The sequence below is a fragment of the Hordeum vulgare genome, chromosome 1H (assembly GCF_904849725.1).
Source record: "Hordeum vulgare subsp. vulgare chromosome 1H, MorexV3_pseudomolecules_assembly, whole genome shotgun sequence".
Classification (NCBI taxonomy): Eukaryota; Viridiplantae; Streptophyta; class Magnoliopsida; order Poales; family Poaceae; genus Hordeum; species Hordeum vulgare.
In genome coordinates, this window is record NC_058518.1 from 391,094,851 (window position 1) to 391,111,067 (window position 16,217).

A 16,217-nucleotide genomic window follows, 5' to 3' on the forward strand; every position below is an offset into this window, starting at 1 on the left:
GGAGAAATACCTCTTGTTCTGGACCCTAAACAGTACTCTCCCTAATTCTCTCCACCAAATTGCCCACAACCTACTCCTTCATGCTCTCTAATTCCTGGGGATCAACATCTGCAAGTTCGACATCCAACCTCACGGAGGTATCTCTATAAATGTCTTGGACACTGCCATCACTGAGCTTGGCTTTACAGGAAAAAATGCACTATAATTACGAATGTGGTGGCAGAACCACAACCTCCCCTGTTTTGTCAATGGCGGGCAGCGGCAGTGTAAGCTACGGTCACTACCAAATCGAGTTTGATAACAGCTAAAAGAGAAAAGAGGGAGGGGCGGCATTACCGATTTGAAGCACTGTCTCCTCGCTCCATCTAATTCAGCCCCCGCACTCCTATCCAATCAAGATTCTAAATCGCCAAGAAACAGAGCATGAGGCCACAGATCTATCCAAAATTCTGGGGAATGGGACTAGGGTTTCGAAAATACTCACTCGCAATAACACTACCGCTGCCGAGAAAGGCGCTCCACCACTGCGGAGAAGAAACTGCTGCCTCTGCCGGAGAAGATGCACACGACGGCTGTGACAGCCCGATGCCGACGTTCCAGATGTTTCCCCTTCTATTCCGTTTTCGTCCTGTGTTTGTTTTTATTTGTCGCATCATCATCGCATCATGCGCATCATCGACATCTCCGTTGCCGCCCATTTTCAAAACTTGCATCCGTTGTTAGTTGCCGGTTAACGTCGTTGTTCGTTCTGAGTCCGACCGCACTCGCACGCGCCCGCGGCATCGTCGAAACCCTGTTTTGAAAGTGTGCGTAAAACTTTCTCTGATCGGATTGAGATTTGACGTGTGGTGTTATTTTAATATAGCTAGGCCGCTTGTCGAATTTCGTCGCGATCGGAGTCCGTCTGGTACCCGAACGGTCGACCGTAGCGGCACCGTATTCGGTCTATCGTCGGACGTCTGTCGGTGTTTTTAAATTCGTGTCGCACCGCTGTTCTCCCTCTCGTCTCCGGTTATCCACTCTACACAGCCAGTCGTCCGTCACGCGTTCGGAATTAGTCGATTCCGTCTGCGCCGTTGAATCCGGGGCGGAAAACCGCTAAACCTAGCCCCCATTTGTTATAAATAGCCCTCCTCCTTAATTTGAGGCAACCAACCCCTCTCCACCTCGGGATCCGCGCCGTCCCGAAACCCTAGCCGCCCCCACCTACTCCCTGTCTCCCTCCTCCAGCCGTCGGGCCCGCCGAGCCCAGATCGAGCCCGGGCGAGGCCCATCCGCCGCCGCCGCCGCCTCCCGTGCCCCGTGCTTCCCCCGCGCCGCCGCCAGCCCCCGCGCGCGCCTCCCGCGCCCTATCCCGTCGCCGGCCGGAGCCCCGCCGCCCTCGGGCCCGCGCCTTCCCCGTCGGCCGCGCCGCTCCCGGCCGCCTCCCGCGTCGCCAGCCACCGCCCCGCTGCATCTCGCCGCCGCCGTGTCTGCAACCAGTGCTCGCCGTCCCACCGGCCGATCTCCCTGCCCGGCTTCCTCCTCGCGCCGGCACCACCGGGAATGGAGCCCCGGTGGCCGGATCTATCCAGCGCCGCCTTCCGCCGCCTTCCTCGACCTGCCGGGAACCCGTGCCGCCGCCGCCTGTGCACCATGCTGCCGCCGCCATGGCCGGCCTCGTGCTGGACAGGGGCAGCGCCTCGCTCCCTGCCCTACCAACGCCTGGGCCGGCCAGCTGCGTCGCCCCAGGCCCAGGAGCACCGCGGCCCAGCTAGCGCCTGGCCAGCACCCAAGCCAGGCCCATCCCCTCGGCCTGCTCCTCCAACCGAGCCAAGGCCCGAGGTGAGCCTTTTCCCTGCCGCCGGCGCCATTTAGCTAAGCTGCGCCTGTGTAGAGTTTCGGGCCATAAGAGATTCGACCCGTTTAGATTTAGGATTTTCCCGGATATTTATTTAATTCCAGGTTTTGCTGGATATTAGAATGCCCGTAGATTATTATCCGTATGTCGGATCGCGATGTATTAGATATGTAAAACGTGTAGTTTCTCGTGTAGAACCCGATTTCACCACTTGCATATTTGTTTGCAGTTGTTTAGCGTGCCTAACGCCTAGTTTAGCGTGCTGTCCTATTATGTTCGTGTCCCGTAATATTTTCCGCGCGTGTTCGTATAGCCCGAATGCCGTATTAGAAATGCCTACGTTTTAGGAACTATTTATCCATGTATTTTAGAGCGGTCAATTGTATTTTTACGTGTAGGGATTTGCCGGTAGTTTATTTTCCCGTATATAGGTGTTTATCTCGCATTAATGTGTGGCATTATTTTGTGTTACAAACCCGACATATTTTGTATGTTTCCGGGGTAGAAAAATCCCATGGAGCCTCGTTTTCGTTTTAGCATTAGAGCAAGTTAGTTCGCGAGATATTTTGCCATGTTGCCCTTTTGTTTAATTCGTTTGATTTATTCTGTGCCTCGTTTGAATTAGTTGTCAACTAGAGAGTTGATCTTGAATGTTTTGTTTAGCCCCTGGTATTTTTGGTTGCAATAGAAATGCATGTTTAGGTGTTGTTTGCTTGCTCTCAAGTTGCTAGAAATAGTGCTGATTTGGAGGAGCTGAAATATTTCTAAGTCTGAAATCTGTTATATTTTGTTGCTGTTTTGTTGTGCTTCTAGCTTTTGATCTGTAGCTCTTTTGAGGTTGGTCCAATGGAGTTAGTTGTACCCCTTGTGTTTCTCTAGCATGCTGTGAAGTTTCATGCTATTTGGAGACCTGTAGCTTAGGATTTTGCTGCTGTCAATATTGCTTCAGATCGAAAACTGCACCTTCATGAGGTGTAAGTTTCACTAAGTCTGAAATAGTGTGTGAGATGCCATTTTGTGTCTTCTTTCCCTAGTGATCCATGATGCCATGCTAGTTGTAGTTGGTTGTTTGAAGTAGTGCTTCTTGCCCTCTTTCGTGTCATGCCTTGCTTGAGTTTATCGGAGTTGTGTAGCCGTAGTTGTGGGGCGTAGAAAATGCTATGTGACTCTTTTTGGCAGATTGTAGTCAGTTCTTGTTTTGCTCGTAGTTTTTGAACCGTAGCTCCGATTTGATCGTGTCCTACATGAAACTTGCTTAGAATCTCGTGTAGTTTCATTTTCTCTTGCTGTTTGTATGTTTAGAAGTGTTTGTGACCGCCGTTGCACACATATTGCATTCATGCCATCATATCTTGCGGTGCTTGTATCTTTTGAACCGTAGCTCCGTTGGAGATGTTCTTTATGTGTAGTTTGCTTGAAATGACGCGTAGAATCACATGAACCTATTTGTTTTGCTGTTTAACAACTAATTAAAGGTGTTAATTAAGAATTGTAAATTAACTTGTGAGGTCGTTTCGGAGGTGCTATAAGACATTTCCGACCTCATTTAAAATGCCTAGATGGGTAGTTTAATTTCCGCTTCACCTCTTGCATGTTAAACAACATTAATTTTGCCGTGTAGATAACCGGGAGTGAACTAAATAATTCATATGTGGAGTTTCATCAATATGTAACTCGTTGCATATTGTACTTCACTTAATGTGTAGTGTTTGATTGTGTGAATTGTCATGCCGTGTCTTGCATGCGTTCAACTGCTCATGCATCATATGTGTTGTGCATCGTGTGGTGAATTCGTGTGTTGATTGGTGTTTCCGGTTTGCTTCGTCTCGATAGAGTTCTGCAAGCGTGCCGGATGTGAGGACCCGTTCGACTACGTCGGTTCGTCTGCTTCACGGAGGCATTCTTCTTCCAAGCGGGATCTCAGGCAAGATGATCATTTCCCCAGATACCATTACTATCATTGCCATGCTAGTTTATCGCTTCTATCGTTTATGTCTCGTTGCCTACCACCTGTTAAATATCAGCCTCTCAACAATGCCATGACTACCTTCAACCTGTTCGACCTAGCAAACCGCTGATTGGCTATGTTACCGCTTGCTTAACCCTGTTGATAGCGTTGCTAGTTGCAGGTGCAGATGCTTCCATGTGAAAACATGGGTTCCTTGTTATATCACCATATTAAATGCTATTTAATTTAATGGACCTATATACTTGGTAAAAGGTGGAAGGCTCGGCCTTTCTAGCCTGGTGTTTTGTTCCACCTTTGCCCCCTTAGTTTCCGGCTACCGGTGTTATGTTCCATAAATGAGCGCTCCTAACACGATCGGGGTTGTTATGGGGACCCCCTTGATAATTCGTTTTAGATTAAAGCTGGTCTGGCAAGGCCCAACATTGGTACTACATTTGCCTAATCACCTAATAAAATTGCATAGGGACTTTCCGGACCCCGAGGATAATTTAATCAACCCCCCGGGCCAGTACTCCGCATGAGTGTTGGTCCACCCACCTAGCAGTCGGCGGTGCCACCTCGGGGCAACTCGAGGTTTGTCTACCGTCCACTATGCATAGACGGTGTGTCCTGAGAACGAGATACGTGTCTCCTATCGGGTTCGTCGACACACCGGGTGGCCTTGCTGGATTAGTTTTACCTTTGACGAGATATCTTGTGCATCGGGATTCCGGTGATGCTTTGGGTAATCTCAGAGTTGAGGTTTTCCACTAGGGAATCCGACGAGATCGCGAGCTTCGTGATTGAGGATTTCTATGCGGCTTGTGGTAATTTGTGATGGACTAGTTGGAGCACCCCTGCAGGGTTAAATCTTTCGGAAAGTCGTGCCCGCGGTTATGTGGCAACGTGGAAACTTTGTTTAACACTGGTTCTAGATAACTTGAAGTTAACTTAATTAAAATATGTCAACTGTGTGCGTAACCGTGACTGTCTCTTTCGTGAGTTCCTTCTCCGATCGAGGACACGGTGGGGTTATGCCTGACGTAGGTAGGTGTTCAGGATCATTCATTTGATCATCAGTAGTTCACGTCCGTTATGCGTAGATTTTCCCCCTCTTATCTCTTGTACTCGTAAGTTAGCCACCATATATATGTGTAGCCGCTGCTGCAACCTCACCACTTAACCATGCCTCACCCATTAAGCTTTGCTAGTCTTGATACCTTTGGAAATGAGATTGCTGAGTCCCCTGTGGCTCACAGATTACTACAACACCAGTTGCAGGTACAAGTAAAGGTTACTTGACGCGAGCGCGTTGATTGTTCACTTGGAGTTGCTTCTTCTTCTTCTTCATCGATCTAGGATGGGTTCCAGGCCGGCAGCCTGGGATAGCAAGGATGGACGTCGTTCTTCTTTTGTCGTTTGTTTTCGTCCGTAGTCGGACCCTGCTCTTACTCTTGATGTTTATGTAATGTACTGGTGTGACTCTGATGTAGCTTGTGGCGAGTGTAAGCCAACTCTTTATATATCTCTTCTTTTCAGTACATGTACTTGTAATGATATCCATTCTTGCGACACGACGAGATGCGCTTCTATCCCTGACGAGGCCCTCGTGCCAAATTGAGAATAGGGTCGCATCTTGGGCGTGACAACGGCGCTGCTCGCCCAGTCGTGCACGGTCGAATAGAGTATGGTCACACAGTCACCGGTCGAGTAGTGGACGGTTGACTCTTGACGATGTGGCCCTAGGTGGACCCCACGAGTCAGAGCACATTCCTAACCAAATCTCAGCCTAACTAGCAGCCAGCCAGCCCCGTAAATGGGTTGTGTTGCTTGAGCTATTTCTGCGCTGGGAGTTGTCGCATGAGAGCCATTACAACCAACGACGTCGCATGAGAGATAATTTAACTCAACGACGTCGCATCGGAGCTAATGGCCCATATAGTGGAGGTTTGAGAGGGTTTTTGCATCTCAAAGCCTTTGTGCAAACCTCTCTCCCTCCACTACTTTGTGACACATTGTAGCTCGATCGGTACGGCACAGCGAAGCCCTGCCGGAGTAGCTCCACCATCATCACCTCCACGACGTCGTGCTGTCGGAGAATTCAGCTACCTCTTCGTCTCTCTTGCTGGATCAAGAAGGCGGAGATCGTCATCGAGCTGTACGTGTGCTGAACGTGGAGGTGCCGTTCGTTCGGTGCTAGATCGAGATGGATCGTGGGACAAGGCGATTTGGATCGCAAAGACGTTCCACTACATCAACCGCGTATCCTAACGCTTTCCGCTTAGCGATCTACAAGGGTATGTAGATCTGATCTCCCTCTCATAGATGATCATCAACATGATAGGTCTTCGTATGCGTAGGAATTTTTTTGTTTCCCCTACAATGTTCCCCAATACTTCCTCGCCTTGCCCGCGTCTTGCTGCACGCAGGAGCCGCCGCCATGAAGTCCCTTCTCTCCGCCCTTCTCCGTCGCGCCACCGCCCCATGTCGGACCCTTCCGCCAAGCTACGACACCGACAACTCCCTCTTCTCCGGCACCGGCAACACCAGCCCCGACCTGCTCACCTCGCTTCCATGCTCTTGCCAATTCCCCTCGATGTCGACGCATTAGTGAGCAGCAGCAGCTAACCATAGCGGCGGCGGCGAGCTGCAACAGTTGTAGCACTCAGCAGCGGCGACAGGTGGCAGCAACGGCGATGTGCAGTAGCAGCAACGGAGAGCGGCGACGGCACACAACAGCAGCCACGGCACGCAGCAGCAAAAAAGCAACACGGAGCCGCAACGACAACTACGATAGCTTCTACCCATGGTGTCGAGGCTATGGGAGAGAGTAGCACGCCAACGCCCACAAAGCCGCTGACGAGCTCCGGCGACCAGCTTGCCAACAGCGACTTGATTGCTTTTTATTTTCTTTTACAGGGCTTTTACAAAATTTTGTATTGAGTTGATTGCATTTCAAAAAAAAATTGAGTCCCACTTGTCATAACACGTCAACGGTCAACCTAGCGGTTAAACTGACGAATGGAACCCAGCTGTCATAAAACGGCTTAATGTTTAATCACACAACAATTTGAGTTATTTGGAATAGCCCACCATTTTTGTGGTAGATTTTTGAAAAATTAAAAAAAAGCGGTAGTTCATTGGAGCGATGTCCCGTAATGTGGTATTTTTTTGCTATATACCCGTTAGAGCTGCCCTAACAATTATTCTGCTTCGGCCACAGGTTCAGTTATTTAATTTTTGCCGTCGAGTTTCAGCTTCAGGCGAAATGGTTTAACCACATGAATTTACCAAGCTGACCTGAGAGTTCAGACTGTCTTGTCAGCACCGGTAAGGTTGCAGCTTATTTTTCATGATAGCACTAAGTTTCAGCTGTGGACCGTGAGACGATTTGACAGTGAGTTGTTGGAAGAGTCCATCACGACTGGCGTGGCGAGCCGCTGATCGATCAGCCGGTGACACCGGGGGCCCTGCGAGGTGAGGCGTAGGCGTTGCGCGTCGACACGAAAAGGGCCCTCCGCCTCCGTCTAGTTGAGGCCGGAGCACAGTTGCGTCCATGGATTTTGCTGGTGGTTCGTCTGCCCGCCATGCACGCCTGTACGTGGATGGCGTACCCGAAATGACACGACCCCGCGGCAAGGCCATACGAAACTGGGCGCACTATGGTTGATTGGCCGTCTCATCGTGATTTTGAAGGAAACTACTCTACTGTATATACTGCTTCCTTGCGATCAAAGTTCAAAGTGTGCTCCCCGGCCGCACTCGCACCAACAACAGGCCAAGTTGGTTTGATTGGCCGTAATGGTAACAACAGGGCAAGTGAACTCGGTGTTTCTGGGAAATCAAAAAGGGAGTTGACAGGTTCGTCTCATCTCCTGCCCCGGGGTTTTTTCTCCCCGCGCTCCATTTTCTTTTGGTTTCCTGTCGATTTTCTCCGTAATTTCAGCCGATACCACGCAAAATTAAAACCATAAATAGAGTAACTTGGGATAACTCTAAATCAAATCGATACTTTATGAAAATCACATTCTGCATTAACTCAATCAAATTAAATCTTATCAAATCCTCAACTAAATCAAAAAAATTCTTGTCTTCCCGTACGCTTACCCAAATCAGATCTTACCAAATTTCAACTAAATCAGAACTTTCCCCACCTTCTCCTACACATACTCAAATCAAATTAAATTTAACCAAAATCTTTTTTTTTTGCTTGATAATATGTGTCTCATTCATACAATAAAGATCAAATTACAAGTCACATAAAAACCGACATGACAAAATCAAAAAGATAGAAGAACATCTTCGGGTTTGACACCAACGTTCGTCACCTGTCTTCGGCACCACCACAACAATGATCGAACAAAGGAATGACAAATCACCTCCTCGTCCGAACCCGAGGCGGCTCCATCGATATGCAGCTTTGCGGACCTCCAAGATGACTCACCAAAAGTGCAGCCCTTGTCGTTGAAAGAATCAGACGGAGGCAACACCCCGGACATGCCATCAAATTAGAGATCTGGCACACTACCACGACTAAGATGTCGAAGGAGGAAACCATACCTACCATAAAAAAATCAACAACAAAAAAAATAAGCAAAAAATAAAAAAAATATAATGATGATGATGATGATGATGATGATGATAACAACAACAACAACAACAACAATTGCAGTTGCAGTCGAGGGCGGCCCTTGGAGTTGCATGGCAAGTGTTAGTGTCGGGGGGATGACCCCGGGTAGGCTAAAGAAGACGATACAACATTTCAAAAAACATCGAAGGAGTTGCCCCCGATACGCCATACCCGTGAATCAACAAAGACAATCGAAGGAGTAAAGATAGAAGACCGTCCGACTGGAGCCGGACTGGCTGGAACCTGGCTGGCTTGAACCCGGTCGGCTGGAGCCCCGGCTGGCTGGAGCCCGGCCGGCTGGAACCCGGCTGGCTGGAACCTGTCCGACTGGAACCCATTCGGCTGGAGCACGACCAGCTGGAGACCTGTTCGGGTGGAGCCCAGCGAGGACAACTGCAACGTCCCATCAGACAGGATGGGAGGACGATGCAGCCTGCATCACTGCACTCCGGCAGTCCAATCTATATCACTACGCACCGGTCACCTCCAACAGTGAAGTTAGGCCGGCGGGTCCCTCACCCATCATGTCCAACAATAAAAGTTAGGCCCCATGGCCCCCTTGTCCTGTGGGCACCTTTTTATAAGGTGACCCAGGGAGCCAGCCCACGGGGAGACACCCAGACGCAGAGACACACACACACGCACATGAGGGAGGATTCTCCCAGGCTCCCCCCCATTCTCTCATTCCCCACTCTTCAGGAGAGGAGGAGAGCTCCCAGCCTCCTCCTTCTTCCTCTAGACATCTCAAGGAGCACCATGTACAACTATATACTCTCCATATATACCACATATGCAGGAGTAGGGGTGTTACCTCCATGCGAGGGCCCCAAACCTGGGTAAACCACCGCCTGTTGTTTCCCAACCCATTCTGGATCTCCACAGCGGCCTTGCTCTCACCTCTCTAAGCCACCCCATGGCACCTGTCCGGAAATACCACGACAGTTAGGCATTAAACTTCCCCACCTCTCCCATCACCCTCCGACAAAGCAAAAGTTCGGTTGTACTGAGTGACGACACTTGCAGTTGCATGCCTAGTGGCCGACATGCAACTCCCCCCTCTCCCATCACCAAGTGACTAAACAAAGGTCGGTTGTAGTTGGATGGTTAGACATGCAACTTCATTCGGACATGACGCTTGTAGTTGTGTGCGTAGTGTCACACATGCAACTGCCCCTCTCCAGGCGTCGTGTGACATCGTAAAAAGTTTTGTTGCGGTCGGGTGGGTAGATATGCAGTTGCAGTTGGGGGTGACACTTGCAGTTGCATGCCTAGTTTCAAACATGCAACTCCTCTTCTCCCACCGCTCATCGAGAAAACAAAATGTTAGTTACAGTCGGGTGGGTAGACATGTAGGTGTAGTCAAAGGCGACGCTTGCACATGCATGCCTAGAGTGAGACATGCAAGTACCCCTCCACCTCTCCCGCCTTTTCCCGATAAAACATAAGCCAGTAACAGTCAGATGGGTAGACGTGCAATTATAGTTGGGGGCGACGCTTGCAGTTGTGTGCCTAGTGTCAGACATGCAACTACCCCTTCCTCTTCCGTCGTCGTGTGAAATAAAAAAAAGTTACTTGCGGCTGGGTGGGTAGACATGCACTTGTAGTTGCATGCATAGTCTCAAACATGCAACTACCCCATCCCGCCCATTGACAAAACAATGATGAGTTGCAGTCGTTTAGGTAGACATGCAGTTGTAGTGGAGAGCGACACTTGCAACTGCCCCCTCTATCATCGCCCACCGGCAAAACAAAGGTCATTTGTAGTCGAGAGACACTTGCGGCTGCATGCCTAGTGTCAGACATACATCTGCCCTGTTGGAATTATGCCCTAGAGGCAATAATAAATATAGTTATTATTGTAATTCCTGTATCAAGATAATCGTTTATTATCCATGCTATAATTGTATTGAATGAAGACTCATTTACATGTGTGGATACATAGACAAAACACCGTCCCTAGCAAGCCTCTAGTTGGCTAGCCAGTTGATCAATGATAGTCAGTGTCTTCTGATTATGAATAAGGTGTTGTTGCTTGATAACTGGATCACGTCATTAGGAGAATCACATGATGGACTAGACCCAAACTAATAGACGTAGCATGTTGATCGTGTCATTTTGTTGCTACTGTTTTCTGCGTGTCAAGTATTTATTCCTATGACCATGAGATCATATAACTCACTGACACCGGAGGAATGCTTTGTGTGTATCAAACGTCACAACGTAACTGGGTGACTATAAAGATGCTCTACAGGTATCTCCGAAGGTGTTAGTTGAGTTAGTATGGATCAAGACTGGGATTTGTCACTCCATGTGACGGAGAGGTATCTCGGGGCCCACTCGGTAATACAACATCACACACAAGCCTTGCAAGCAATGTAACTTAGTGTAAGTTGCGGGATCTTGTATTACGGAACGAGTAAAGAGACTTGCCGGTAAACGAGATTGAAATAGGTATGTGGATACTGACGATCGAATCTCGGGCAAGTAACATACCGAAGGACAAAGGGAATGACATACGGGATTATATGAATCCTTGGCACAGAGGTTCAAATGATAAGATCTTCGTAGAATATGTAGGATCCAATATGGGCATCCAGGTCCCGCTGTTGGATATTGACCGAGGAGTCTCTCGGGTCATGTCCGCATAGTTCTCGAACCCGCAGGGTCTGCACACTTAAGGTTCGACGTTGTTTTATGCGTATTTGAGTTATATGGTTGGTTACCGAATGTTGTTCGGAGTCCCGTATGAGATCACGGACGTCACGAGGGTTTTCGGAATGGTCCGGAAACTAAGATTGATATATAGGATGACCTCATTTGATTACCGGAAGGTTTTCGGAGTTACCGGGAATGTACCGGGAATGACGAATGGGTTCCGGGAGTTCACCGGGGGGGGGGGGGGGCAACCCACCCCGGGGAAGCCCATAGGCCTTGAGGTGGCACACCAGCCCTTAGTGGGCTGGTGTGGCAGCCCAAAAGGGCTCTATGCGCCAAGAAGAGAAAATCAAGAGAAAAAAAAGGAGGAGGTGGGAAGGAAGGGGGACTCCCTCCCACCAAACCAAGTCCAACTCGGTTTGGGGGGAGGGAGTCCTCCCCCCTTGGACTCGGCCGACCCCCCTTGAGCCCCAAGGAAAGGTCCCCTCCCTCCCACCTATATATACGGAGGTTTTAGGGCTGATTTGAGACGACTTTCCACGGCAGCCCGACCACATACCTCCACGGTTTTTCCTCTAGATCGCGTTTCTGCGGAGCTCGGGCGGAGCCCTGCTGAGACAAGGTCATCACCAACCTCCGGAGCGCCGTCATGCTGCCGGAGAACTCTTCTACCTCTCCGTCTCTCTTGTTGGATCAAGAAGGCCGAGATCATCGTCGAGCTGTACGTGTGCTGAACGCGGAGGTGCCGTCCGTTCGGTACTAGATCGTGGGACTGATCGCGGGATTGTTCGCGGGGCGGATTGAGGGACGTGAGGACGTTCCACTACATCAACCGCGTTCTCTAACGCTTCTGCTGTACGATCTACAAGGGTACGTAGATCACTCATCCCCTCTCGTAGATGGACATCACCATGATAGGTCTTCGTGCGCGTAGGAAATTTTTTGTTTTCCATGCGACGTTCCCCAACATGCCCCACCCCCTCTTCCGTCGCCCACCATCGAAGAACACCAGATTGTGGCCTCCAAAGCTTCTTCGCCTTTTCCCATACATTGCACTTTGTTCAAGACCTTGCACAACTTTATAGTGTACGATTGTGAATTGGCCTCAAATGTGAGCTTCTCCCCCGTTACGTTGTTGAAAGGACCCCTTTCATTGCATTGCACAACCTATTTTGTTGAACCACACAAGAAAAGTAAAAAAAGTTATCATGACAATAGCTTGATTAAAGATAAAAGGGACCAAAAATGAAAAATTAAAAACAAAGTTGTTGAGTTACTACTGTGATTTTAAACTTCTTCCACAAATAGATACCAAAACTGCTGCCCCTATTCTTGTGCTTGCAACGACTCAAGCAAATTACGAAAACAATCTCCTTAGCACGTATTTCTTTTTTTAAAATCACGAAGATGTTAACAAAGGACATTAAACGAACATATTTTATGACCAGACAAGCAAACAATGATTTCTTAACTAGGATATAAAAGAAAGAAAACATATAAGGAAGTGGAGTGGATGTACAACCCAGCCACCCACGTTCAAGTCCCACGGACGCGAATTTAGGTTCTTATTATTTCAGAAAAACTCGCTGTGGAGTGTTTCCCTTACAGTTTTCCTTAAAAAAACATATATGCATAGATGAATATAGAAAAAGGAAAAAAATACTAACAAAAATATGTATAAGTGGATATATTAACAGGACGTGGTCACAAAATTGAAAATGCACATATTCTGTTGACTAGCAAACAAAGTATGATGTTGTTAAAAAAGATACACTTCAGAAACTAGACAGAGAAAAATCCATACATGCATACTTCTGGGATCTCTACTTGAAAGCTAACAGAAACTCTGCATTGACTAATAACAAATTATGTTGCATTCAAAACAAAGAAACAATTGTACTTGAAACTACTAGACCTCCGAGCCAAAAAAAAAGATTGGGGTGGGGGGAGGGGTGTGGTATCTTCTTGAAGCTACTAGAAACTTTGCTTAAATTGAAATCTCTGCTTGGTCCGTACTACTCGAATTTAGAAGGAAAAAAAATCCAACCCAGATATCTAGTATACCAAACACACACCCACACACACAAGGGTCAAGGGACACACGTGGGGTTATATTCTCTACTTGGAAAAGGTATAGCAAAATAGAACACACACAAAAAAGACACACATGTGGATATCCTCTCCTAAGAGCAACTCTAGCAGACCCCGCATTCCGCCGGCCTGCAAACGCGTTTGCAGTTCGCGCAAAACCGTTTTTACGGGCCGGCGCGGGCTGACACAGATGCTGACCCCGCATAATGGACCTGTAAAAAAGTATATTCGCGGAATATGCTTTTTTACGGGTCAGCTTCTGCGGGTTCTGATATGACGCAGCTCCTCTCGGCCCGTAAAACTTAGATTTCCAACTTAAATTAATCTAGCACAATGCTTTTCTTTGCTTTTGCAACATTACAGATACAAAAGATATCACCAATTCTTGACTAGAATAGCAAAATCAAAGAAAACAAAAACCACAAGTATGCATTTCAGAAGATTTCCAACTTCCATAACTGCTCCCACTAGTTAAATCAATATCTTCTCCATGCATGCATTGCTGATCTGCGTATTCTTGATCTTGCTTTCTTCATCCTTCATCTTTGGTTCCAAAGAAGTAGACGTTGCTTCCCCTCTAGTTGCACATGCAGCCGCATCATTGCCTTCGATTGTATTAAGGAGTGCACTAACATCTCGGGGCCCACTCGGTAATACAACATCACACACAAGCCTTGCAAGCAATGTAACTTAGTGTAAGTTGCGGGATCTTGTATTACGGAACGAGTAAAGAGACTTGCCGGTAAACGAGATTGAAATAGGTATGTGGATACTGACGATCGAATCTCGGGCAAGTAACATACCGAAGGACAAAGGGAATGACATACGGGATTATATGAATCCTTGGCACTGAGGTTCAAACGATAAGATCTTCGTAGAATATGTAGGATCCAATATGGGCATCCAGGTCCCGCTGTTGGATATTGACCGAGGAGTCTCTCGGGTCATGTCCGCATAGTTCTCGAACCCGCAGGGTCTGCACACTTAAGGTTCGACGTTGTTTTATGCGTATTTGAGTTATATGGTTGGTTACCGAATGTTGTTCGGAGTCCCGTATGAGATCACGGACGTCACGAGGGTTTCCGGAATGGTCCGGAAACGAAGATTGATATATAGGATGACCTCATTTGATTACCCAAGGTTTTCGGAGTTACCGGGAATGTACCGGGAATGACGAATGGCTTCCGGGAGTTCACCGGGGGGGGGGGGGCAACCCACCCCGGGGAAGCCCATAGGCCTTGAGGTGGCACACCAGCCCTTAGTGGGCTGGTGTGGCAGCCCAAAAGGGCTCTATGCGCCAAGAAGAGAAAATCAAGAGAAAAAAAAGGAGGAGGTGGGAAGGAAGGGGGACTCCCTCCCACCAAACCAAGTCCAACTCGGTTTGGGGGGGGAGTCCTCCCCCCTTGGACTCGGCCGACCCCCTTGGGGCTCCTTGAGCCCCAAGGCAAGGTCCCTTCCCTCCCACCTATATATACGGAGGTTTTAGGGCTGATTTGAGACGACTTTCCACGACAGCCCGACCACATACCTCCACGGTTTTTCCTCTAGATCGCGTTTCTGCGGAGCTTGGGCGGAGCCCTGCTGAGACAAGGTCATCACCAACCTCCGGAGCGCCGTCACGCTGCCGGAGAACTCTTCTACCTCTCCGTCTCTCTTTCTGGATCAAGAAGGCCGAGATCATCGTCGAGCTGTACGTGTGCTGAACGCGGAGGTGCCGTCTATTCGGTACTAGATCGTGGGACTGATCGCGGGATTGTTCGCGGGGCGGATCGAGGGACGTGAGGACGTTCCACTACATCAACCGCGTTCTCTAACGCTTCTGCTGTACGATCTACAAGGGTACGTAGATCACTCATCCCCTCTCGTAGATGGACATCACCATGATAGGTCTTCGTGCGCGTAGGAAAATTTTTGTTTCCCATGCGACGTTCCCCAACAGTGGCATCATGAGCTAGGTTCATGCGTAGATGTCTTCTCGAGTAGAACACAAAAGTTTTTGTGGGCGGTGATGTGAGTTTTGCTGCCCTCCTTAGTCTTTTCTTGATTCCGCGGTATTGTTGGATTGAAGCGGCTTGGACCGACATTACTCGTACGCTTACGAGAGACTGGTTTCATCGTTACAAGTAACCCGTTGCTCAAAGATGACTGGCAAGTGTCGGTTTATCCAACTTTAGTTGAATCGGATTTGACCGAGGAGGTCCTTGGATGAGGTTAAATAGCAACTCATATATCTCCGTTGTGGTGTTTGCGTAAGTAAGATGCGATCCTACTAGATACCCTTGGTCACCACGTAAAACATGCAACAACAAAATTAGAGGACGTCTAACTTGTTTTTGCAGGGTATGCTTGTGATGTGATATGGCCAACGATGTGATGTGATATATTGGATGTATGAGATGATCATGTTGTAATAGATAATATCGACTTGCACGTCGATGGTACGGCAACCGGCAGGAGCCATAGGGTTGTCTTTATACTAACGTTTGTGCTTGCAGATGCGTTTACTATTTTGCTAGGATGTAGTTTTAGTAGTAATAGCATGAGTAGCACGACAACCCCGATGGCAACACGTTGATGGATGATCATGGTGTGGCGCCGGTGACAAGCAGATCGTGCCGGTGCTTTGGTGATGGAGATCAAGAAGCACGTGATGATGGCCATATCATGTCACTTATGAGTTGCATGTGATGTTAATCCTTTTATGCACCTTATTTTGCTTAGAACGACGGTAGCATTATGAGGTGATCTCTCACTAAAATTTCAAGATGAAATTGTGTTCTCCCCGACTGTGCACCGTTGCTACAGTTCGTCGTTTCGAGACACCACGTGATGATCGGGTGTGATAGACTCAACGTTCACATACAACGGGTGCAAAACAGTTGCGCACGCGGAACACTCGGGTTAAGTTTGACGAGCCTAGCATGTGCAGACATGGCCTCGGAACACATGAGACCGAAAGGTCGATCATGAATCATATAGATGATATGATTAGCATAGGGATGCTTACCACTGAAACTATACTGAACTCACGTGATGATCGGACTTGAGCTAGT